We start from the raw sequence: 24672 nt of genomic DNA on the forward strand, positions 1-24672 counted from the left end.
GGCTCATTCCCGAATAAGCAAAGCCATTATCACGAAGTGGCCTCGTGTCATCCAGGGACACAAAATTTTCCAGTAAGACCAATGTATCAGATACACTAGGGGGAAAGTGGGATAGAATGTGAGGTGTTGGGACGGGATAGACATACTAAGCCTTGGCATTTAGACTGAGCAGATAGCCATCAAGAAAGAATATTTCTGGGGCACCTGGGCGGCGGAGTCGGTGGAGCGTCCGACTTCGGCTCAGGTCACGATCTCGCAGTCTGTGGGTTCGAGCCCCGCATCGGGCTCTGGGCTGACGGCTCGGAGCCCGGAGCCTGCTTCGGATTCTGTGTCTCCCTCTCTCTCTGCCCCGCCCCCACTCACGCTCTGTATCTCTCTCTCAAAAATAGATAAAACTTTACAAAAATAAAAATAAGAAAAGAATATTTGTACGTTAGAAGCCAATCTATGCCTTACAAAGATATCTCTGATGACTTTGCTGTGAATTCTAGAACCCCCTGCGCTTGCCATAATGCCAACCGAGATCACGCTTACTCCTTTTCAGCCATGTTACGTAGTTCACTCTCAACCAACACTCCTTTTCACATATGGCGTTGTCGGCCTATGTCTTCCCAGCCGGAAGCAGTTGAACCTGTGCTTGGGACCTCACATTTACCCAACGTATTGATTCTGTTAAAATCAGACCCCGCACCCTCTCATTTGCACCCTTCGGGATATTGATTTTTATCTCCATCATGCTTACTAGGCTGCCAGCTTCAAGTTGTACATTAATTTAATAAACCTCTTTCCAAATGTTCATGCAAATCACAGATTAAAAGGAAAAAAAATCATAAGGCAAGGGCAAAGCTCCAAAGCATGTCACTAGACACTTTCCACCGGATTAACATTTACTTTTAAATCAGTCCCTTTAAAAATAAAAGCTCTTTAATCAGTAGCTGCTCCACTCACGTGTCCTTTCTCTTGCCAGACGCGGTGCTGTCAGCATTCTGGATGAAGTTAATCGCGTAGAACTTGCTCGTGGTGAGCCCACGCTGGCTGTTAGGTCTGTGGTTTCCTCTTCTAGGTGCTCACACGCCAGCCCTTTGATCTTCCACCAGGCTTTCTGGAAGCTTCTTCAGTTGCAGACCCCATCTTCTTTCTTGGTTGGAAATCTGAACTCCATTTGTTGGTCTCCAGTTTTCCAAACCACTTAGGTTTTCCGTGGTTCACAAAGACCACCCATAGCAGTTTGGGTGATCTGATCTGACGAGTTTCTTTTAGTAACATGCGCTATAATTTCCCGGCCTGGAATGCCACAAGTGTCCGTTTCGTCATCTAGAAAATGGCGACTGTAACAGCATTATCCCATACGGTGGTTTGCTAATTAAATGGCATCATGCACTTAAAGGGCCGCTGTCTAGCACGTAGGAAACATTCCCCCCAAATTTGTAACAAGCCACCACATCGTTTCCTCCTGACAGCACCTCCAGTTTGACTGGCCTAAAAACCCACCTCTTCCAGAAGCTGCATTTGCTCCTAAATTTCCTAAATCTTTACACGATGTCACTATTCTCGCAGTCACTGAAGCCTGACACTCAAAAGCGTCTTTGATCACCACTTGCCTTCTCGCCCACATCCATCGATGTGAAGTCTGGTAGGTTTCATCCCTGCAATGCTACAGACACCAACCCCTTACTTCCATCCCATGGTCACTGTAACGGGTCGAATGGCCGTTTCGCCTCAAAGCACATGCATCGAAGCCCTTAATGCCCAGTGTGACTTATACGGAGACAGGTCCTGTGAGATGATAAAGGAATGATGAGGTCATAACGGTGGGGCCCCAATCCAACAGGGCTGTTGTTTGTGTAAGAAGAGGAAGAGACCCCAGAGACCTCTCTCTCTCCACCACGTCAAGGCACAGTGAGAAAACAGTCATCTACAAGGCAGAAGGGTCTTCACTGACAATCAAAGTGGCTAACACCCTTGGCCAGTCTGAGACTTGTCAGCCTCCAGAACGGGGAGAACTAAACTTTTGGTGTTCAAGCCACTCTGGCTGTGGTTTTGTTTTAGCATCCCAGGCAGACTAAGGCAGCTGGCATCTTCAGGTCTTCTCTACTCCTTACCTGCTTTGCACCAACAGCCTCCTGACTCTTGCCCCCACTCCCCCCTTTCCCCACTCCATCCAAGTACCGACCAGGCCCGACCCTGCTTAGCTTCTGAGATCAGGCGAGATCGGGCACGTTGAAGGTGGTATGGCCGTAGACTACCTTTCTCTACTCCAATTCACCTCTCCCACTACTCCCAGCCTCCCAATACTTCCTGACTTCTGCCCCTACATCACCAGAAACTTCCCATTGTTTGCCAAACTGAGCATAAATTCACCAGCACTTTCGAGGTATCCCAGGTAAGCTTCACATATAAGCCCTCTTTATGATCCCAATCTAACCCTGGAAACTCCTGTTCCTCATTCCTGATATGCCCTCTGCTCTAGCCAAACAAAACTTCTCATAGTCCCTAAGAACATCGTCAATCATTTGCATTTTTTGACTGATCTCTGCACCCAAACAGAAAGACTGGCTGACTTAATAGTGACATAAACAAGTAAGAGTTTATTATTTTCATATAGTAAGTCCAGAGATGGGAAGTTACTTCTCTTGGTTTTGTGGCTCAATAATGTCACCAGAGATCAGCAATTTTTTTTCTTTCCTCAAGATGCAACTATGGCTGCCACGGCTCCGGACACCAAATCTGTGTTCAATGCATGAATACAAGTGAAGGAGAAGAGAAGAAACAAGGCAATCAAGCCAGTCCCGTTCAGTAGAAAAAGTCAAAACATTCCCAGAGTCCCCGTAGATTCCCATATCAACTCATTGGCCAGGGTACTATCACATGGTTACCCTTCCTTGCAAGAGAGCCTGGAAAAGTGAATATTTCATCTGAGCAAGGTATGCATGACAATACCCACAACAATATTGGGACGCCGTTAGCAAAAAGTTAGAAGGCAGTCGATAACCGAGTGGGCGACTAGTCTAGCCACAGTACCTGGCACTCGTGCGAGGTGGGAGAATTTTTGTCTTTATTTCTCTTCACACACCTACCAAACTCTCCTGTACATACTTTGTGTTCAGTAGGCTGATTGTGTTACCAGTTTATGGTCGCCTACAAATGGTTCTACATTCATTAAGTACCCGCTGGTCTCTGTTAGGTATACTGGGAAAAAACAAGAGTAAAAGAAATTATATTTGTCCTCAAGTCAGACAAAGTGCCTACTGCTGAATGACTTCCCCAAAACACAGTCGTTTTGGGGGTCCATTTCACACCCTCGGCACCAACACTGACCTCTGCTCGGCGACACCTTTCTTCGTGGGAGAGTATACATAATAACCCTCGACCGGAGCTTGGCCGAATTGCTCTGACGTCTGCATTTTTCTGACTTGACTGAACAAGATTTTCCTATAGACGAGTCGAGAAAACTTCGGCTATGAAGCAATATAATGAAACATTGTTGCAAAAGGAACATTGAAAAGGAGGCGGCAGCCATCAGATATGATGCTACAGAATAACGAATGATATATAAGTAAATATTTGAGTAAATCCGGATTATCACGGAGTGCACAGTTTACATATCTATAATCACTGATAAGATACATTATGTGCAGGGGCGTTTGCATACAGATAGTGATGGGTCTGGAATAGAAAGAAGGATGAAAATAAAAGCAAAGAGGGTTTTAAAAAAAAATTTAATGTTTATTCATTTTTGAGACAGAGAGAGAGAGACAGAGTGCAAGTGGGGGAGGGCGCAGAGAGAGAGGGAGACACAGATTCTGAAGCAGGCTCCAGGCTCTGAGCCGTCAGCACAGAGCCTAACGTGGGGCTCGAACCCACAAACTGCGAGATCATGACCTGAGCCAAAGCTGACGCTTAACCAGCTGAGCTACCCAGGTGCCCCAACAAAGAGAGGTCTTAAAAATATATTTACCCAAATCTTCCTAGTGATAATCTCTGGGCACTACATTATAATTGGCTTTCTGGTTTTGCTTGTCACTATCTCCCAGATGTTCTCAAACGAATCTGCTTCGCTTTTATAATAAAAAGAAAAAGCGGTTGTTTTTGCTTTTCTTAACTTTTGGGAGTTTTAGGGGGCCAAGCAGCCTTCAGACGCTTCAAGTGATGATCTGAATTTGATTCGATGAGACAAGGGCTAGTGAACTTAAGTGGCCACAAATTCGAGAGAGCCTCTGTTTATGACCTCGAACCATTTGCAGTGCAGGAACGAGTCACGAATTTTTATTTGCAGCTTTAGAAACACCAGGAGCAAAATATAAAGACAGCGCGAACCTGGAAGTAGGTGGTGTGCCACAGAAACTAATTTTCCACGGAGGTTTGCTTAGGCGTTTCATATCTTCAGAGACTCCCATTCACTGCCAAGTGTGACCCCAAACAATGAAGCCATTCAGCAGGGAGGAAGGATCTTCGATGCCGTGAATGCTGCCACCTGTACTTTGAGCCTCCTTGACTAAATCAACACTGGAAAGCTCATTGCTCCTCTGCTTCTGTTTCAGTAATGGAAAGGCTTTACACAGAATGGACTCACCTCAATTCGATGACAATGCCCGTGACATTCAAGTGATTCCTCTTTTACATGCAGCGCCGAGCCAAGTGTCTGCTTCATCTCCCGATTCACATGACAAAGCAGAAAAGGCTGGGAAGCCCTGGACACGCTGAGCCAATGGCACCTTTGCTGCTGGATGCGATGTCGCTCCCAAAATTAACCCCCGGAAATCTCAGCAAAAGCACGTCCTGCCCTTTGGAAGCCTCCGGTTTTGACAAGTTACTCTTTCCATTTATGAGGTGCCATGATTACGACTCACGTGATAGGTGGCTACAAAATAAGGACACTGGCCTGAAGGCATGCTGCTGCTTTTTAAACTAAAAGAAACACATGGTGGAGGGGTGAAAACAATACTTCTGACCTGGAATATACAGCGACGGAGCCCAAGTAGTCAGAGAAAAGATCTTGAAGGTATAAAATACAACTGGTTATCTCAGTTTCTGGCTGCATTAGACGTGTTCTGAGCTCTAGATTTTCTTCCAGGTGGTCCTGCCTGGATCCTAAGGCCGGGAAGGAGGCAGGGGTTCAAGATACACGCTTGATCCATAAATAAATACAGTGATGGGGCGCCTGGGTGGCTGTCGGTTAAGTGTCCGACTTCAGCTCAGGTCACGATCTCGCGGTCCGTGAGTTCGAGCCCCGCGTCAGGCTCTGGGCTGACGGCTCAGAGCCTGGAGCCTGTTTCCGATTCTGTGTCTCCCCCTCTCTCTGCCCCTCCCTCGTTCATGCTCTGTCTCTCTGTCTCAAAAATAAATAAACATTTAAAAATAAAATTAAATAAATAAATAAATAAATAAATAAATAAATAAATACAGTGCATTGGGTTGTACATCTCCGGAAAGTGAACTTTCCGGGAGGACGAAGGTCTTAACGCTATGGAAGGGTCAACTACACAAAGACTATTGTCAACTCAGCACTTACTAGCCCCTTTGAAGGTCTCTCGACTTAAGCATCACTTGAGAAAAGCATTTCCCAGAATCCCCTTCCCCAGATGGTGCTGAGTTAGAGTTTCCCAAGGAAGGACAATCATTGGAAGAGAGATTTGGAAGCCCATTATTTTCTGAGGGCAGATGAATCAGGACAGAAGGTCAGACAGGAGGCTCCCAGAAGCTTCCCAGAGGACTCTTTTGAACCCCCCATTTTGATATGCCAGGCTAAAACCATTGACTGTGGATTACCGCCAACTTCAGTTCCCTATGTCTTCCAATATCTAAATAAATCTCTAAATCCTAAAATTTAGAATTTTACTAAATAATACTACTAAATACTAATAATACTAAAATTATTTGTACCCAGAGCACAGAGGGCTTTTTAGGCAGTGACGCTACTCTGTATGATATGATAGCGGTGTTTATACATTATCGTACATTTGCCAAAACCTATAGATCATACAAGACCAAGAGTGAACCCTAATATAAACTGCAGACGTTAGGGGCTTCCGGGTGGCTCAGTCGGTTAAGTGTCTGACTCGATTTCAGCTCAGGTCATGGTCTCGCGGTTCATGAGTTCGAGCCCCGCATCGGGCTCTGTGCCTGGAGCCTGCTTCGGATTCCGTGTCTCCCTCTCTCTCCGTTCCTCCCCTGCTCATACTCTGTCTCGGTTTCTCACAAATAAATAAAAGTTTAAAAAAAAATTTAAGCTGCAGACGTTGGGTGACAATGATATGTCAATGTAGGTTCACCGGTTGTAACAAATGTACCACTCTGGTGCGGGGTATGGGAGCCTGTGGGGGCGGGAGACAGGGGATATGTGGGAACTCGCTGTACTTTCTGCTCAATTTTGCTTTGAACCAAAAATTGCTCTTAAAAAAAAAAAAAGCCTATTTTTAAAAAAAATTCTTTGTGCCCAGGATGCATAGAATAGCTTGTTTTCCTCACCAAACCTGATGAACCCATGGATTTGCTCATTGAAGTAGATGGAAATCTTAGGCAGAACCATTTGGAGACCATAATACAGGTGGAAACCAGACTGTGAATTTAAATATGAAGCATAACTCAGAGTTGTTACTACATTCTCTCTAAATTTATAAAATTGCATTTTTTTATTGTTTTTACGGTTCCGATATTTTCCCCTTTTATCGCGTCACGTTATGCTGGGCTATGTGATGGTACCATGTTTTACGTCATTTTTTGGAATTCGGGTAGATCTCTCTCTCCACGTCCCTCCACATTCAAATCTTGCTGAGCGTGTACGAAAGCGCTCAACATGGGTCCTGGCTCACAGTAGGAGCTCAATCAGTGTTCATTTCCTGTGTTATTAGGCATCTGTCCTGTACCTGTGCTAAGGGATCATCTCTGCCTTCAAGGAATTTGCAATCTTCTTAAGAAGACAATACAGAGAGAACAGATGAATAACAGAAATCCTAATAGTTGAATGGAGCAATTTAAGAAACATCGCACGGTTATGCGTGGTTATAACTGCCAAAGAGAGGATCCTGGCAAAAAAACAACAGAGTTAAGAGGTGGCACCGACATTCTTGAATGTGTATCGTCTTGGAAAACCTTGTGCGCTTTGGAAGACCAGCCAGTGAGAGCGAGCCAAGGAGATGGAAAACTGCATTTCCTTCCCAGCATTCTTCTCCAGAATCTTTTATATCCAGTAGGATTCTCCAGGTTGAGCGGAGCCAGATATCTAAGTGGATTAATTGTTATTTATAATAACATTTTGAACCATGAAGCACGGGTGACCTCCCATCACCCGCTCTCCACTAAATTGTGCAACTGTAACAAACAAATAAATGGGATTTGCCTCCCTGCCAAGGATGTGCTGCAGTCATCCATCCGCCACGGTCATCAATTAAAGGATTAAATAACGAATGAACTGGCAGAGTTCAACTATAATCTTCAGACCCAAACTCCAAAGATGCTCCGTGAACAGCAGTATGGGATTTATGGATTTCATGTTCCTTCCCCTCGCTCCACGAGGGTGCACACGGCCACGAGCACCCTTGTGCACGGTCACCAACATGCACACATAAGCACGAACACACACACACATTTGCACACCACCACCACCCCCATACGCACACACACTCTTGCCCGTGGCTTCCCTTGCCACTTGAGTGGTTTTTTCAATTAGGTAATGAACTTATTAATCATGGAAGGAAATGTATTTATCTTGGAGGGAAGTTGCTTTAATCCTTTGGTTTAGACCAGGATTGCTCTGGTCACCTTGGCCAGCAGTCCCTAGCTGGAGCAAAGCCAGGAGAGGAAGACAGGCACTCAGAAAACATCAAGCCAGCAGACGCTCAGCTTGACATGAGAGACAGTGCCTTGGAAGAGGGGCTGTGTGGCACCCAGAGGCTTCCAGCTGCCCCCGAACAGCCACCTGGGATGCATTTGCTCCAAAGGCTGGTAAAGCCGTAAGTATGCATGAGTTCAGCAGAGATCTAAAGACACGAAACCCATCCACAATGTGATACTGAGAGCTTGTTAGAGATATTGATTAATCATAGCGGTAATTTACATTTATAAATCCTTTACGATGGGGCAGGCACTGTGCCAAATACTTGCCATGGATTATCTCACGTTAAGCCTCACAATAACCCTGCAATGTAAACACGGTGATTAACCTGGTCTTTGAAATGAGAAACTTGGTGCTCAGGGAAGTTGAAGCAAAATCACATAGCTTGTATGTAAAGTCGAGTTGAGGTCCAAACCAGTCAGATGGATTCCAGAGCTCGCTTCGTATCACACCACATGCCTACTTCTGAGACTCATCGCATAGAGGAAAACACCCATTACCATATTCTCCACAAACTCTCCCTTAATAACATAATGAGAAACAGGCTAAGTATATACACACGCACATATACACGTGCACACAAATAAGTGTGTGCACATGCATCCATACGCACACACGTAGCCCAGGAAGGTGACTGAGGGCAATGCAGAGGGCACCCTTAACTCTCTCTCTCTCTCTCTCTCTATGCCCACCAGGCAGGATGAGCAGATTGAATCGAGCTTCCGAGCACAGTCTCTTGAAGCACCCCTACTGTCCCCCACACCGTGACAGGAGTCTCAGAGGCTTGTTACCGCCCTAACACTAGACAGGTGACATCATCTGGGAGTCCCCAGCATCTTACCAACCTGAAAGTTCATGACACAACGTACGCAGGCTACATACAGCCCACAAGCGGGCAGAGAGTGCCCATCGGAGCCCACGGATGAGTCACCCGCCCTCAGCAGCCTGTCTCGGAGCTAGCCCGAGGGAGCAACGATCGATCGGGTCTCGCGCTTGGCAAACACACAGCAGGGGCCTGTAGCGAAGATAAAGCCGATCCACTGAAGCCAGGTCGACGCTGCCGCGTACCCCCCAGCCCATGCGTTTCCACCCCGGCACCAGGACAAACAAGAGCATCCGACCGATCCGCCCCCTTTCCTATCGTCCCTGACAGCTGTGCTCCTACGACATCAGTCTGCCGGATTTTCTGTGGCTGGCAGTACTGGCTGAGGCTGGCACCACGCAGAGGGGTATGGAAGGGAACTCTGTGTCTTTTTAGGAATGATCGTGGCTCCCCAGGCCCAGGGGCAACCGTGTTGCCTCCGGCCCCTCGAGGAGCTCGCCTTGTCTTCCAAAGGCACATGTGGCATCTGGAAACATTCCTGTGCCTTGAAAGCCTCCTGCTCCCTGATGGAGGCTGCCCGCACACGAAGGCTACGCTTCCCTCTGCCATTTTCTAAAGAGCAGAGTCTCCTCCTCTAGTCTCCAAATAAACTTCTCTCCCAAACACAAATGCTGACATCCAAATGTCTGGTTTCTCGGGGCCTCTTATCTCAATTCACTCGCTGGGGAAGCCGAGTCCGGTGCGGTGTTTTATCAAAGTCCCCGCACCTCCCCGAGGCACCAGCTGAAAGGAACACAGCCTGGCTGAGGTCAAGAGAACCAACGAGAGAGGCAGCCCCCTCCGGGAAATTACGCAGCCCACCGCGGAGGAGACCATGGGACAAGTTGACATTTGTGCCGATGCTAAGCATGCAGCTGGGCAGAGCTGAGCCTGGCCTTGAGGCGAGAAAGGTAGGACTGGGTCTCCCTTCCAATGTTGTGATGTCAATCTCCATGCTTCAAACAAAAAAAGGAGACTGTATTTTTTAAAATTCTAGGTCTCTGCTGATGTTAAGAAAGGATGGGACACAAGGCCGGCTAGGGCCATTGTCTCTTGAATGGAGACAGAAGCAACAACACCCGAGACTCAGACGTCCTTGGCACATCACCTCTCTGCCAGGGAAGCCTTGTGGGAGCTCCAGCCCCGGCAAGAGGTCATTACCTGGACAGAGGAGCCACAGGGACATCTCGGCTCTGTGCTGTGACCCCTCACCACTCCCTGGCTTGCTAACAATGCTCAGTATTTCTTCACGACTCACATTCTCTTTTTAGAGAACAACTCCCTAACCCCACCCCCACCCAGAGCCCGCAAGGGTCCTACTCGTCACAGCCAGGACTGGACATCGGATTCAAAACCACTCTCTGGGCCCCAACTAGTTCAACTGTAGTCTTCAAGAGGGACGCCTGGGTGGCTCAGTCAGTTAAACATCCGGTTCTTGGTTTGGGCTCAGGTTGTGATCTCACGGTTCATGAGTTCAAGCCCTGAGTCTGCTCTGCACTGATAGCACAGAGCCTGCTTGGGATTCTCTCTTTCCCTCCTGCTCTCACTCTCTCTCAAAATAAATAAACTTAAAAAAAAAAAAAAAAAGAAGCTGTACTCTTCAAGAGAATTTATCTTAAAGATCCAGAGCTTCAGATAAGCAGCCAACCCTGGACACTAAGACAGTGGTCATGGATGCAAGTTCCAACTTTGCCACACGTTAGCTATGCAGCTCTGGGTGATTACTTTACTCCATGCAATCGGATGCCTTGAGGTTCCCCGATCTCCTGACTAGAGAGACCCTCTTTCTTCAATTAGCACGTGTCAGACTTTCTGTTCCTGGCAAGCAAATGATGCTCCATTAGGTCTCAGAGTCTCCTCCACCATCCGTGCCACATGGAATTAGCTTGGCCTCCCGTCACCTGGGGCCACCGTCACCGCGCCCCCTTGGGGACGACGGGCTGTCCGCGAAGCTCTGATGTCCTAGGACTCCTCTTTCTCCAGGGCTCTCCCTCACTGCTCCGCCCACAGCCTTCCCCTTGCCGTCTGTACTCCCGGCTGCAACCTCTCCCTGGTATATTAGGGCCAATTTGAACATAGTAAGTGAACAGAAAAACAGAAAAGTAGCCGGCTTCAAGTCAGTGTGCAGTCTGGATCATTTCTGTGGAAATGTCCCATAGCAAGGGCAGTGAGAAAAGCCCACTGAGTTCTGAGATTAGCAGTGAGTCCTCAGTGATGGTATCAATCTTTCCAGGTTTTACTACAGTTTATAAGTCTACCTACATGGCCCCCAGTTTACACAAATTGGCCCCAAGGCAGTGACTCAAACTCAAGACACACAACGGCAAGACGGGGCTGTCACTAGGGGGATGACCTCACCACGTCCTTCCAGCCACTGCCAAAAACCATTATCCTAGGGACACAAAGTCATCCTGGTCACCAATGACAACCTTAGACGGGAAGAGAACCAGTGTGGAAGAAACTGAGGCTCGTCAGTTACTAAATACGTCAAACAACGATTTGATTTTGCTCACGATTTTGTGAGTCAGGAATCTGCAGGGGCCGTGGGTGGGCAGTTCGCACTTGGGACCTTTTACACCATTGGGTCAGATGTCAGGTGCACTGTGGCCATGAGGACTTGACTAGACTGGATGTCCTACATGGCTCACACAGAGGGCTGCTACTCCATGCTGCTGTCAGCTGGTTGCTCAACAGGGTCTGTAGACGTGGTCCTTCCTGTGTAGTTGGACCTCTTCTGTGGTGGCTGTCTTCCCCAAAATAAGTGACTCAAGATACCAGGCAGAGGCTAGGTGGTTCATCTACCCTAGCCACAGAAGCCGCTCGGCATCATTTCCGCCACATTCCATTGGCCGAAACAGTCACAAGATTCACCCAGATTGGAGGAGAGGAGACATAGGCACCCGGTGGGAAAAGTATCCAAGAATCTGGAGACAGTTTTTAATGGCCATTATGTGATTATCCCCAGTGCGAAACTGGGAGGTTACGACGATGACTAAATTGTCAAAAAACACATCCCTAAAAATGAATGGAATGGGAATTCAAATTCCCAAGAACCTGTCTGATTCCAAACCAAGAACCCCTTTGGTGGGGTCACAAGTGCCCAGTGAGCTGGACAGTCCTACATTCTTTGCCTTCCAATCCAAGGAGGAGAGGGGAATATATATGCATTCTATTTACAGAAATTACAGAGATTTTAGAAACCCCTCTCCTTTCTTTCTTTCTTCCTCCCTCCCTTCCTTCCTTCCTTCCTTCCTTCCTTCCTTCCTTCCTTCCTTCCTTCCTTCTTCTTCTTTTTTTTTAATGTAAGCACCAACAGGCCACCTGGCTGCCTTGCCTCCCTCAGTTATTCCAACAGTTAAACTCTGCCACCCCCACCTCCATGTTGCCCCCCGCCCGGGGCTGTGGAACTTAAGACATAAGGAGGTGATGTCACCATGCTGAGGGCCAGAACAGAAGAGAGCTCTCCAAGCTGTCACCACTCTACCAGTAAATAGTGTCTTCCCAAAGGCTGAAGCCACATCGCTCTCTTGCTCTGAAAGGATGGACGGAGCTATTGAACTGGAAGCTCTAATGCGTGCAAGGTCCTGGGGTTTGAGAGCCGAAGGGTCGCTCTGACTCCTCCAATTGTTCATTTTGAAGACACTCCTCAGAGATAGTTCCTGCTTGTCCATCTGGATTGACGAGCAATGATAAGCACAGACGTTATGGGTTTCAAACATGAACACCTACATCATCTGAACTGCTCGTTGGAAAGAGTTCTCATTTCCAAATGATCCTTCAGGTGACCGTAACAGATTATAGACTTAATTGCATCCTGTTCATAGCCACAGAATGTTTCAGCTGAGTGGCTTCTGTTGCCAACGGTGTCCCCTCGAGGAGGAAGGAGTTCACGCCCTCCCAAGTCGTCTGTAAGAACAGCCTCTGGCCAATCCGAAGACCAGGTGGTCCTGAAAAAGCCCTCCAGCACTGCAGCTGAGCGCTGGTTTTGAAGTCTTAGAGCTCTGCATTCAAATCCTCCTCCTGCCCCTGCATGGGCCAAAACTCAGCCTCTTCACGCCTCGGGTAGCTGACTATCAGATGTAGATTAGAAAAGCATTTTCCTCATTTGGGTTACCGGGAGATCACGTTAAGTGACACTAAATGGCATGAGCTTCACACGATAACTACCACCTGGTAAGCACCAAACAGACGTTAGCTATTACGATTATACCAGAAATAACTCGAACGTTTGGGGGTACTGCTGAAGCCCAAGCTGGAAGGAAAGAGGACGCGTCAGGCTTCAGGGGCCTCACGGCAGTTCTAGGCAGTCAAGGAGACAAATCCCACGAGATCAAGCGAGGGGAAGAAGATGCACAAAATCCTGCAGGATCTAGCACTTGGAAAGATTAGAGTCAACAGAAACCACAGATAAGCAAACGCCCTCTAGGACCGTGCCAGAGGCTCTGTGGCTCTCAAAAAAGGTTCCGAAACATCGGACAACCCAACATCCACATCCAGAAAGAAAGACTTGTGAGGTCAAAGAGTAGCTGGTGTCTATAATACAGGCAGATACAGACATTGAGGAGAAGTATCATTTACTGAGCACCTACTATGTGCAAAGTGTGGCATAGCCACTTCTGCAGACATTACGCCATGGACGCCTCACGCTACACGGAAGAACTGGAACCCTTGCCTCTTTTTGTTTAAAGGTAAAGAAGTCAAGGCTCGGAGATGTTAACGTACTCAAGGTCATGAGTCAGGACGCCCCCGGGGGCACTGGAGTCTGAAACCCAGCTAACTCTGAAGTTGCCCTTTTTTTACTCACTCCATCTTGAAGTTTCAGAGAAGACGAGCAGGTGCTGAAGGGCTTCGAGAGATGGCTGGCCCCTCTGCGGTGAGGAAGCGTAGAAGATTGTCCTAAGGTCCCGTGTCACAATTGAAATATCAGCCTCTCATGTTTTCCTTCAAAATCCCATTGTCTGATCCCAGTTGCCGTTTCCTGCCACAAAAGCAAAAACATGAGGATTCGACTCTGAATCCGTATTTTCCTGACCTTTGCACTTACTTCCTCCGCGACCGTGATTTTCCACTTCCAGTCGAGCTCGTGAAGGAGTGGCCCCGCCTTCCCTCAAGCGGTTTGTTCCGAGGAGACACTGGATTGGCGGTGCCCGAAACAGAGGCCCCGGTCAAGGAAGAAGGAAGGTTGCCAACTGGGCAAGAGACCTTAACGAACGGAAACGCGATTACAAAGCGTTCCTCCAGATCGGAATTTGCGTACAATGAAATACACACTGAGGGAACCCATTGAATAATGAAAGCTAGGTCACAGGCATGATGTAGAAGTGGCCTTAACACAAGGCGTCTTTATCGCCGTGCTCGCAAGTCAGTCGCGATTTTTCGTTTCCAAAAGTGGCATTGCTCTAGATTACACGTTTGTTTGCTTATTTTTTTTCTATTTACTTATTTTGAGAGAGGGAGAGAGAGCACAAGCAGGGGAGGGGCAGAAGGAGGCGGGGGAGAGAGAATCAGCGTGGAGCCCAACGCGGGGCTCAAACCCACAAACCCGCAAGATCATGACCTGAGCCGAAACCAAGAGTCAGACGCTCAACTGACTGAGCCACCCAGGCGCCTCTCTCTGTTACATTTAGAACCGTGGTTGAGGCGCCTGGGTGGCTCCGTCGGTCAAGTGTCCGACTTCGGCTCAGGGCATGATCTCGCGGTTCGTGGATTTGAGCCCCGTGCCGGGCTCCGTGCTGACAGCTCACGGCCTAGAGCCTGCTTCGGATTCTGTGTCTCCCTCTCTCTCTGCCCCTCCCCTGCTCACACTCTCTCTCTGTCTCAAAAATAAATAACACATTTAAAAAAAAAAAAAAAAAAAGAACTGTGGTTTGTCCCCTGGAAAGCAGCTGAACATCTTGTCCCCTGTACCTAAGACACGTGATGACAGGGTTCATGCACACTCCTCATCCAGCCCCATATGTGGATTCAATCTGGAATGATTCTTTACAAGGGGATTTGAGTTTAGCATTGCATGGGAAATGCCTGTGTCAAGAATTCAGTAACATGTTAGTGCCCTGTGTCGAAACAACTATGCTGGTAAAACACTTGTCATTTTGCTCCATCAGAGCACAATAGTATCACACACAACTCAGCATATGCCATCTCATCAGGTTTCCAGAACATACTGTGATCAGTTTACCTGCAGTCATTGTTTCTCTTGTCCTGTGTGAAAGGCTGGAGTTTCCAGCATTCTGAGTCCACTACGGAAACCTTTTTCCTTCGTGCATCTTTCCCAAAGGAACTCTGTGTTGGGTATGATTGTATAATCCCAGAGAGAAGCTTGCCCGTCGACCCCAAATACTGCCTTCTTCAAATAATGAAATGGAACCCTGGGCTTATAAATAACGTGTACAAATTCACCTAGGTGGCAATCGGCGGAACCGAGCTTAGAACCCGCTCGCTGACTTATAGACACATGTGGGTAAAGCAAGGGTTCAGCTAAGGCAAAATTCGAAGGGGAGAAAATGAAAGCCAAGGTGCCATCTGGTTTTTAAGTGAGAGAATATATATATAAAAAAGCAAGTGGCCCACATAAGTACTCAATAGCTATTTGTCAATTGAAAAATAAATAAATAAATAAATAGGGGCGCCTGGGCGGCTCAGTCGGTTAAGCGTCCGACTTCAACCAGGTCACGATCTCGCGGTCCGTGAGTTCGAGCCCCGCGTCGGGCTCTGGGCTGACGGCTCGGAGCCTGGAGCCTGCTTCCGATTCTGTGTCTCCCCCTCTCTCTCCCCGTCCCCTGCTCATGCTCTGTCTTTCTCTATCTCTCAAGAATAAATAAAGTTAGGGGCGCCTGGGCGGCGCAGTCGGTTAAGCGTCCGACTTCGGCTCAGGACATGATCTCGCGGTCCGTGAGTTCGAGCCCCGCGTCGGGCTCTGGGCTGACGGCTCGGAGCCTGGAGCCTGCTTCCGATTCTGTGTCTCCCTCTCTCTCTGCCCCTCCCCTGTTCGTGCTGTGTCTCTCATTTCAAAAATAAAAAATAAACATTAAAAAAACCACACAACGATAATAATAATAAAATAAAATCAGTGAAGTGCAAAAAGAAAAAAAGGTTTCATCTGGTTTGTATCTGGTTTAATTTGCGTGAAAAGAAATGCACAGTTTCTCATATTTAAAAATAGACCCTTTTAAGCAAGCAAGGAAAAATAGTATGCTCTTGGGGATAGGATGAGAATCTCTAATTTTATACCAACTCAACATACGAGATATTTCAGATTGATATCTTATGAAGCAATACGTAGTAATATATCATTACCTCAAAGTTCACATTTGTAGAATCTGAAATGTCTAAGTAACAAATTATAAAGGGCATCAGTAACGTGCAATTTTGAGCATCTTCTGTTACCTTCTGAGGACAAATTCTATCCTGGCACTTGCTGCAAGAGAAAAGGCTCTTGTAGAAGTCAACAGCCTTTGAGTCGAATCCTAGGCTAGCCACTAACCAGCTCTGTGGTCACCGAAGAGTCACTTAACATTTCTGGGTCTCCGTGTCTTCAACTGTAAAATAAACATGTCCGCTCATGTGATCTCCATAGCCCTTTCTTGATCTAAAGTGCATGATTTGATTTTTTTTTTTCCTCCCCAAAAGACCAAGAAGAATAGAGACAGTGATGGATATGACCATAGCTCTGAGGGTGGCTAGAAGCCTTGCTCAAAGGAAGAAGTCAACAGCCAGGGGTCCCACGTCCTGGGAATTCATGTCTCCTTTGACATTCGCCTTCTCCCTCCTTCCCATCTTCTCCACCCCTTTAGGGGGGATCCCATGCATTACGGGAGTCGGGACCTCTGGCCCACCTTTTACAATCAGGGCTCTTTCCCAAGGACCTCTGGTTTTTCCCTACCTGTCCCTCTACCTTCGTGACTTGGAATTTCCAGGACGTCTCGGCGTAAACACCTTTCGGAGAAGGCACACATTCAGTTTTGCAAGGGGAGGAAGGTAGCAGATAAGACTGCAAAATCGAAACTTCAACTTAGGGAATGCCGTGAAGGAACTTGATGGTGGATAGGAGCCAATATGTGAGAACTACGCCGGGCCGGGGGTGGGGGGTGGGGGCGAGGTGCTCTCTTCTGCTTTTCGGGAGGTCCCAGAGCTTCTCACCCACATATGACTTGCAGCCAGCCTTCCAGGTTAGGAACTTAGACGACTGTGAAAACAGAGCTCCAGCTTCTTAAATGGATGTGCATTTTGGGGTGGGTTGGCTCTAATTTCCTTTCCCTGACTCTTAAGTGGGTTGTCCTTATTTCTTCCCAATATATTCTTTCTCCCACCACGTCAACCCTCCCAACCACTATTCAGTGCTGTGACATTTATTGCTAATAAAAATAATACTACTTATCACCTGAAAGTTAGTAGTATAGTTTGAAAGTCTTATGTACATTTATTTTTCCTTGGATTTATGTCACCCTCTCCTCCAAGCAAAGAATAAACAAATAAAAGCACTTTGTCAAATTTATAACCTACTCAAATTCAGAGATTCCCGAATAGGAAACAGACCAGGGACACTTGGCCAAGATTAACTTAACTAGAAAACCAAAACCTTATCTATGGTGCTTTGAAGAAAGATGTCAGTCTTTGAAGATTGTATCCACACACAAAATGTGAAAAGTGGATAACTCGGGCAAAATTACCTCAGTAACGGAGGACTTCCAGATTTACCTTTTCCCAGAAATGCTCAGGTAACAAAGGCGAAGGGGGTTTTCTGGCCTCAATTATGTCCTAATAATTGTTTCAATTCTCTGCTTCCTTTTGAGTGTGAATATCCAGGCTAAAAGGCTTTAAAAAACAGGCCGAGAAGGTTTCCCAGACGTGAAATAGATTTTACAAAAGAAACTTCTGGCAAGTTTAATGTAAGTAAATCAGAAACATATGGGCTATGTTTCCCTCAAAATACCCATGGGTTTGAAAGCCCAGAAAACACATAAAAAGTAGAGGGAGACTGTTTCCCAAAGCTAAGCTTATTTGAGAAACTTCATGCTGTACCAGAAAGCCTGGCTCGGCTCCCCAAAGCAGAGGATGAAGTCAGTGGTCAGGAAGTCCCCCAGCCCCTACCCTATTGCTTACGCCAGTCTTCGTTGCTGAGGATGATGTGACTGATGGCCCTATGACCTGTGCCTGTGGGTGTGACTGAGAAAAGCATTGCTCAGTGCTTCCCATACTGAAGACATGACTTCATAGCTCCTTTGCAACCATCTGCACTGAATGTTTACACAGCCTGTGTCTGTTCTTGAGGGCTCCGCATGCTAAACAATCGGGCTGGTGGTAAGCGTACGTTTACTGAACGCTTCAGCATGTGCCCCATGGGAAGGATAACAAAGAAATGGACAGTCAGATGCCGGCCCGGGAGGTGTGTTGTAGGCGCACACTCGGAAGGGACTTTACCACTCCTGAGTTCCTCCCTCCAGCCTGTGCGGCAATTCGGGCTACCACTTCCAGTCCACATAGTGGGAGGAAAACAGAGAGAAAGAAAAAACAAAACAAAACAAAACAAAACAGCTTGAGTATGGAGAGTCAGAGAACCTGAGATCAGGTCCCGGTAAACACGACCTACGACCTGTCAACTGACCCCTCAGAGTCTCGGTTGCCATCAATTAAAAGGGAATAATGGTCAAATCAACTATAGGCGTTCCCTAGGGCACCTCTATAAATATTATGTCTCTTCCCCACCCAGGTCCTTAAATAAATAGAAAAACAAAACCGCGAGGACGATCGAGACCAGAATTTTCACCTTTGTGCCCGAGGGAAGCCAGGTGAGACGACAGAGTGGAATGAGAGACAAACTGGGCTTCCACCTGAGCCCCAGAAGGAGGCAGACGGGTTGCTCAGTCTCAGGCCACTCTGGGCTGGGGCAGGGGTCCACACGCTGGGGGGATGTCAAATTAAGGCTTAGGGCTTGAGGAGTAGAGGAAATCTCAGACTCTCAGTAGACAGGTCACTCCCAAAAGGAAATAGGAGAGCCAGGCGCAGCTCAGCTTGTCCAGGTTATTCTTTCCAGACTACCAGTCAGATAGCTCCTCAGCTGCCATGAAAGGAGTTGATGATCGGGCAGAGAACATCCAACCGTGACTCATAAGATGTGTTTTCTTCACCCAAATGGAAGTATTAGGAGAAGCCTGCTAAACAAGGGAAAGTATGTGAAAGCCTTCTATGCTTTTGCTCAATTCATCCAACATTTATGCAACACCTACTATTTGCTCAGTCCTCGCAAACTTAGTTTAAATAGGACGTTGTTCCTTATTTAAGATTACAGTCTGGTAGGAGAAAGAAACAAGGAAGCCAAAAATGACAGTACACAACGGATGTGCTAAGTAAGATACTGAAGTCTGCACAAAGTGTAACCAAAGTGCAGAGAAGGGACATCTAATTGAAGGGACAGCTAGGTGAGCCTTCTTTGTGGAAATGACATTCGAGAGCTAAGGTCTAAAGAATACAAAGGAACCAAGTGGTGAGAGAAACCAAGATTTGGGGAGACCTTCAAGGCACAGAGAAGTCCAGAAGAAGCCACAAAGGAAAAGGATGGGACATTTCAGAGAACTGAAAGTCATTCTGCATGATTGTAGGAGAATTCATCTTAACGTTAACAGGAATAATCAAAAAAGAGCATGACAAGGGCGCCTGGGTGGCTCAGTCAGTTGAGCATCCAACTCTTGATTTTGGCTCAGATCATGATCTCAGGGTTCATGGGACTGAGCTCCATGTCAGGCTCTGGGCTGACAGTTCAGAGCCTGCTTGGGATTCTCTCACTCCTCCTCTGTGCATCTCTTTCTGTCTTTCTCTCTGTAAATAAATAAATGAATAAACAAAAAAGCAAAAAGACATGAAAAAAAGATGTGAGATGTATATATGTACACATATACACACATACACATACCTATAATGGAATAGTACCCAACCATAAAAAATAATGAGATGCTGCCATTTGCAAAGAAAGACACAGATGGACCTAGAGGCTTTGTGAAATAAGTCTGACAGAGAAAGACAAATACCACATGATTTCACTTAGATGTGGAATCTGAACAACAAAGCAAAACACAAAGGCAGAAACAGACCCATAAATACAGAGAACAAATGGGTGGTTGTGTGAAGGGGAGGAAATGGGGCAATGAGCAAAATGGGTGAAGGTGAGTGGGAGATACAGGCTTCCAGTCTTGAATGAATAAGTCGTGGAGGCAAAAGGCACCACATAGGGGAGACGATCAATGATATTGTAACAGTGTCGTACGGTGACAGATCATAGGTACACTTGTGTTGAGCACAGCATAAGGTATACACTTGTTGAATCACTATATCACACACCTGAAACTAATGTGACATTATGTATCACCTGTACTTCAGTTTTAAAAATTAAAGGACTTAATTTAATTAAAATCTCTGACATCTGAAAAATTTCTGATTAACAAAACGGGAGTATGTGTGTATGTGCATGTGTTATAAGTGGAGACTAGAAGAATGCATCCCAGAATATTAACAGTGGCTATACCTGGCTAATGGGATTGTTAATTATTGTTTTTCACTTATCCTTATTTTCTATCACAGACATTTATAATTTTTTTTTTTTTAGAGTGAGAGAGAGAGCAGGGGAGAGGGGCAGAGGAAGAGAGAGAATCCCAAGCAGGCTCCACATTCAGCACAGAGCCTGACGTGGGGCTCAATCCCATGACCGTGGGACCATGACCTGAGCCAAAATCAAGAGTCAGATGCTCAACTGACTGAGCCACCCAGGTGCCCCTACAAACCTTTTTATGAAATTACTAATAACTGACATGATCACAGGAAGTTTTCCATGTAAGTTACCCTTTCAAATGGTTCCCAGCATTAGGTTCTTTTGTATAATATTGCTGGGTCTTTGCAGCCATCAATAATCATGTCTCATGGTTCCAGGTTACATGGGCACTCTTCCTGCTTCTCTACCACCACACCGGAGACCTTCCAGACAATTTGCAGTGAACATTAGGTGAATACAGCGGTACGGTGCCTCCCTGGTTCCTACTGGCAGGATTCATCCAGTTGCAAGCTCAGGAAAGAGGTCAAGTTTCTTCATTCATTCATTCATTCATTCATTCATTCACCAGTGTTTACTGGGAGAGACCCTGTCCTTGGTGCTGAGAGTAGAGCCACAAAACAGACTCATCCTGGCCGCATGTAACACACCGAAGAAAAGAGCTACGAAGACTCACGTTTCACTCCTACAGAGAAGACTGCCTGTTTTTGCACCTTCCTGCAGACACCGTTGCCCTATTTCATTTCCTTTGTGTTTCCACAGATAAATATGTCAAGATCAGCCTGATACACTTGTTTTTGGATACATGAATATTTCCCTTTTATTTCACGTAAATACGGTATATACAAAGCAAGCTATACACATTCCTCTCCATTTGATCTTTCACTTAAAAATATATCTTGAAGGGGCACCTGAGTGGTGTCTGACTTTGGCTCAGGTCATGATCTCACGGCTTGGGAGTTTGAGCCCCGTATTGGGCTCTGTGCTGACAGCTCAGAGCCTGGAGCCTGCTTCGGATTCTGTGTCTCCCTCTCTCCACCCCTCACCCGCTCACTCTCTCTCTCTCTCTCTCTCTCTCTCTCTCTCTCTCTCAAAAATAAATAAAAAATATTAAAATAAAAATAATTTTTAAAAACATACCTTGAAGATGACATCATAGCTGGATAGATATGGTGAATACTTGATTTTGCATATAAGCAAGCATGACTACGTTTCTAGAAGTAAAATATGCACCTGGGATTTTGATAGACATTACTAAATTGTTCCCCGTAAACATCCCAATTTACTCTCGCCCACCCCCAGTGCCCCGCTGTCTAGTACCCTTCCTAACCCAACATGCTATCAAACTCTGGATTGTGGCCCAACCAGTACGTAAAAGGCGTTAGTTCATTTTTGTTTTCATCTGCATTTTTATTGTGAGTCCAGAATATGCTTGCACAGGATTAAAGAACCATTTTGCTAAAAGCCTGTTTATTACTACCACACACAATCTCTTTAAGAGACAAGGACTTGTAGTCCAGGAGAAAAAGGAGTCCAGCACGCTCCAGGAGAAAAAAATAAAAAAGGACAACAGTGTGCAGTACAAATGTGTTCTCAACCACAACTGTGAAGCAATTGACTACGCTTTCCACCTATAACCTGAGCATTCAAAAGCTGCTTTCTGAGACTACAGCAGAGAAATCACAGAGGGGACAGAAACCAACACGCAAGGGCTTGCTATACGCCAGGTCCCAAGCTCTATAGACACTCTCATTTAATCCTCCTAACATTTTTAATCCACGAGGCTTGGAGAGGTTAAGTACGTGCTCAAACTCAAATAGATTATGAATGGCAGAGAAAGGACAGAAGCCAGGTCCTAAAGCCAGCACCCATTTTTGGTGCGTACACCACACCACCTTTTGCTCCGCTAGGGTGTTTGAAGGGCCTGCCTTCTGAGATTCACAGGCTAAGAGGCCATCTTTTGGCTTTCATCATGACCTTCTACGCAGAAGTGTACTAGGGTAGTGCCTATCTCTGGAGCCCAGACGTAGACCTCGATAAGATTTCTCATGCTCCCAGCCTCCCGTGAGACTGACCTGTCACTTGAGACTCGACACTGAATTAAGTTGCTGACTTACTGAACATACCCAATTATTAGTACCAGAAATCATTCAGAGATTTAAATATTATTTAAAAGACCCCCCAAAATGGCTGGGAGTTGGTCTATGCGTTGCAGAACTGCGCCATTTAAAGCCGGCGAGGTAGCCCAGGTGATTTCTCAGCGGCATGCTGGTGAGTCACACTGGGAAGGAACACAACAGAACCCCACAGCAGCGCCTTGAGAGAACCACATCTGACAACTGCAACCTCCAAACAAGAATTCCAGCCCTTGGTGTCTCCCAACCTCTCATCAGAGTCCCTAACCGTCCGATGCAGAACAGTCGGAGGACAGCGTCTTCCTCGGGCGCGGGGGAGTAGCTAGAGATTAGTTCAGGCAAAGCAATCCCTTCCCACGTAAGGGGTAAAGAGCCCATCAGAGGAAATGTTGCTCCGAGATTTCAAAACATCCACAACATGTGCTTCCCAGGAACCTGCCCACACGTGTGATGCTCCCTATGGGGGACAACGCAGGGTGTGGTCTGGGGATGATGCACTGCTGGGCCACCAAGACGAGATAATTACGGAAATTGGGAAATAAGCATTTAGGAACTTTTCTAGCAATTTGGCAGAGTAATTTTATGTCTGTGGAATCTAATAATAAAAAAAATTGGGGCTTGCAAAAAAATTTTATTGAAGCCATTAAAATGAAGAAGTGTTTTGACATGTGACAAGTGCTCACACGACAGGGTCGCAATTACTCAGGATAAGGAAGCCCACGTGCGCTCTAGCACATAACGAAGGGTTTCCAGGGTCCCCTTCATGGGGAGGGCCGCATGGGGCATGGTGCCTGCGTGCTGGATCAGTAGAACCACAAGTCCACCACTGCAGGGCTTTGGCCAAAGTTGAAACTACCCCCAGGACTACCGTCACACAACTGTTGCAAATGGAAGTTGTGTTTAACATTTGCAAAGTGGTAGTGGCACCTGGGTGGCTCAGTCGGTTGAGTGTCCGACTTTGGCTCAGGTCATGATCTTGCGGATCATGAGTTCGAGCCCCACCTCAGGCTCTGTGCTGACAGCTTGGAGCCTGGAACCTGCTTCAGATTCTGTGTCTCCCTGTCTCTCTCTGCCCCTCCCCCGCTCACACTCTGTCTCTCTCTCTCTCAAAAATAAAATAAAAACATTGAAAAGTTTTAAAAAAAGAAAGAACTGATTTTGTACTTTAAAAAAAGAAGAAATGGGGTGCCTGGGTGGCTCAGCAGGTTAAGTGTTTGACTCTTAGTTTGGGCTCGGGTCATGATCTCACAGTTTATGAGTTCGAGCCCCGCATCAGGCTCTGTGCTGACAGCTCGGAGCCTGAAGCCTGCTTTAGATTCTGTGTCTCCCTCTCTCTTTGCCCCTCCCCCACTCATGCACGGGCAGGCATGCTCTCTCTCTCTCTCTCAAAAATAAATAAACATGAAAAACAAGTTTAAAATGTGCCAAGCGGCTTCTTTGGAGAAAAACTTCCATTTGCCATGTCAAGAGAGGTCAGAGCCAAGACCTCCGAGAAAATAATTGAGGAGTTATGTCACATACTCCAGAAATCCGTATCGAAGACATGGGGATAGCCAAATTCCAGAGAGCTGTCAAGAATTCCCGAAGGATGTGCTAAGTGAAGGAAGCCAGACACAAAAGGATAACTATGTGTGATTCCACTCAGAAGGGGTACTTAGACTAGGTAAATGCATAGAGACAGAGTAGAAGAGTGGTTCCAGGAGCTGGGGGGAGAGGTAGGTGGGGAGTTAATGTTTAATGGCTACAGACTTTCTGTTTGGGACCATGAAAAACTTCTGGAAATGGATAGTGGTGATGGTTGCATAACATTGTGCATGTACTCAATCCCACAAAATTGTACACTCAAAAATGGTTAAAACGGCACCTAAACCTACTATAGCACTGTATGTTACCTATACTGAAATTAAAATGAAAGCTGGCTAAAATTTTACAGATGGTTCCAATTGTAAATGTTGTGAACATGTGACCACAATACATAAATAAGAACTCCCAATGGGCTGTCTGAGTGCTAATTGCTTATTTCAAACAAAAACAGAACAGCTTCCAATAAAGCAGCCTCTCTCTGAGGCCTGAGTGAACACCACAAATTAATTAATTATTTAATTAATTAGTTAATTTAAGTACAGAGTTCATCCCATTTGGGTCTGGTTGTTGCACTTGTAAACCAGAAAAATACCTTTTGCTCCTGGTGAGAGACTCAGGAGTAAAACAAACAAACAAACAAAAATTAAAAAAAACAAAACAAAAAAACCCACATTATTTAAAAATGCAGTCAAGAATTCTGCCAGGATTAAAAACCCCC

General features: G+C 46.3%; 2 long non-coding RNA genes across 2 annotated transcripts in view; one reads left to right on the top strand and one right to left on the bottom strand.

The window, feature by feature from the left end:
- Nucleotides 1-915, top strand: part of LOC121017765 (uncharacterized) — a 7401-nt gene extending 6486 nt beyond the window's left edge. Inside the window, exon 3 of the long non-coding RNA XR_005784888.1 lies at nt 545-915. This is a non-coding gene — a long non-coding RNA (uncharacterized LOC121017765). The remainder of the gene's footprint in view (nt 1-544) is intronic.
- The window catches only part of LOC121017766 (uncharacterized), a 62870-nt gene extending 44041 nt beyond the window's left edge, over nt 1-18829 (bottom strand). The window contains exons 1-2 of the long non-coding RNA XR_005784889.1: nt 18463-18829; nt 13501-13674 (exon numbers count right to left, since the gene is read on the bottom strand). This is a non-coding gene — a long non-coding RNA (uncharacterized LOC121017766). The remainder of the gene's footprint in view (nt 1-13500; nt 13675-18462) is intronic.
- Between the last annotated feature and the right edge of the window lie 5843 nt (nt 18830-24672).

This window comes from Herpailurus yagouaroundi, unplaced genomic scaffold (genome assembly GCF_014898765.1).
Source record: "Herpailurus yagouaroundi ecotype Mexico unplaced genomic scaffold, PumYag 216, whole genome shotgun sequence".
Lineage (NCBI taxonomy): Eukaryota > Metazoa > Chordata > Mammalia > Carnivora > Felidae > Herpailurus > Herpailurus yagouaroundi.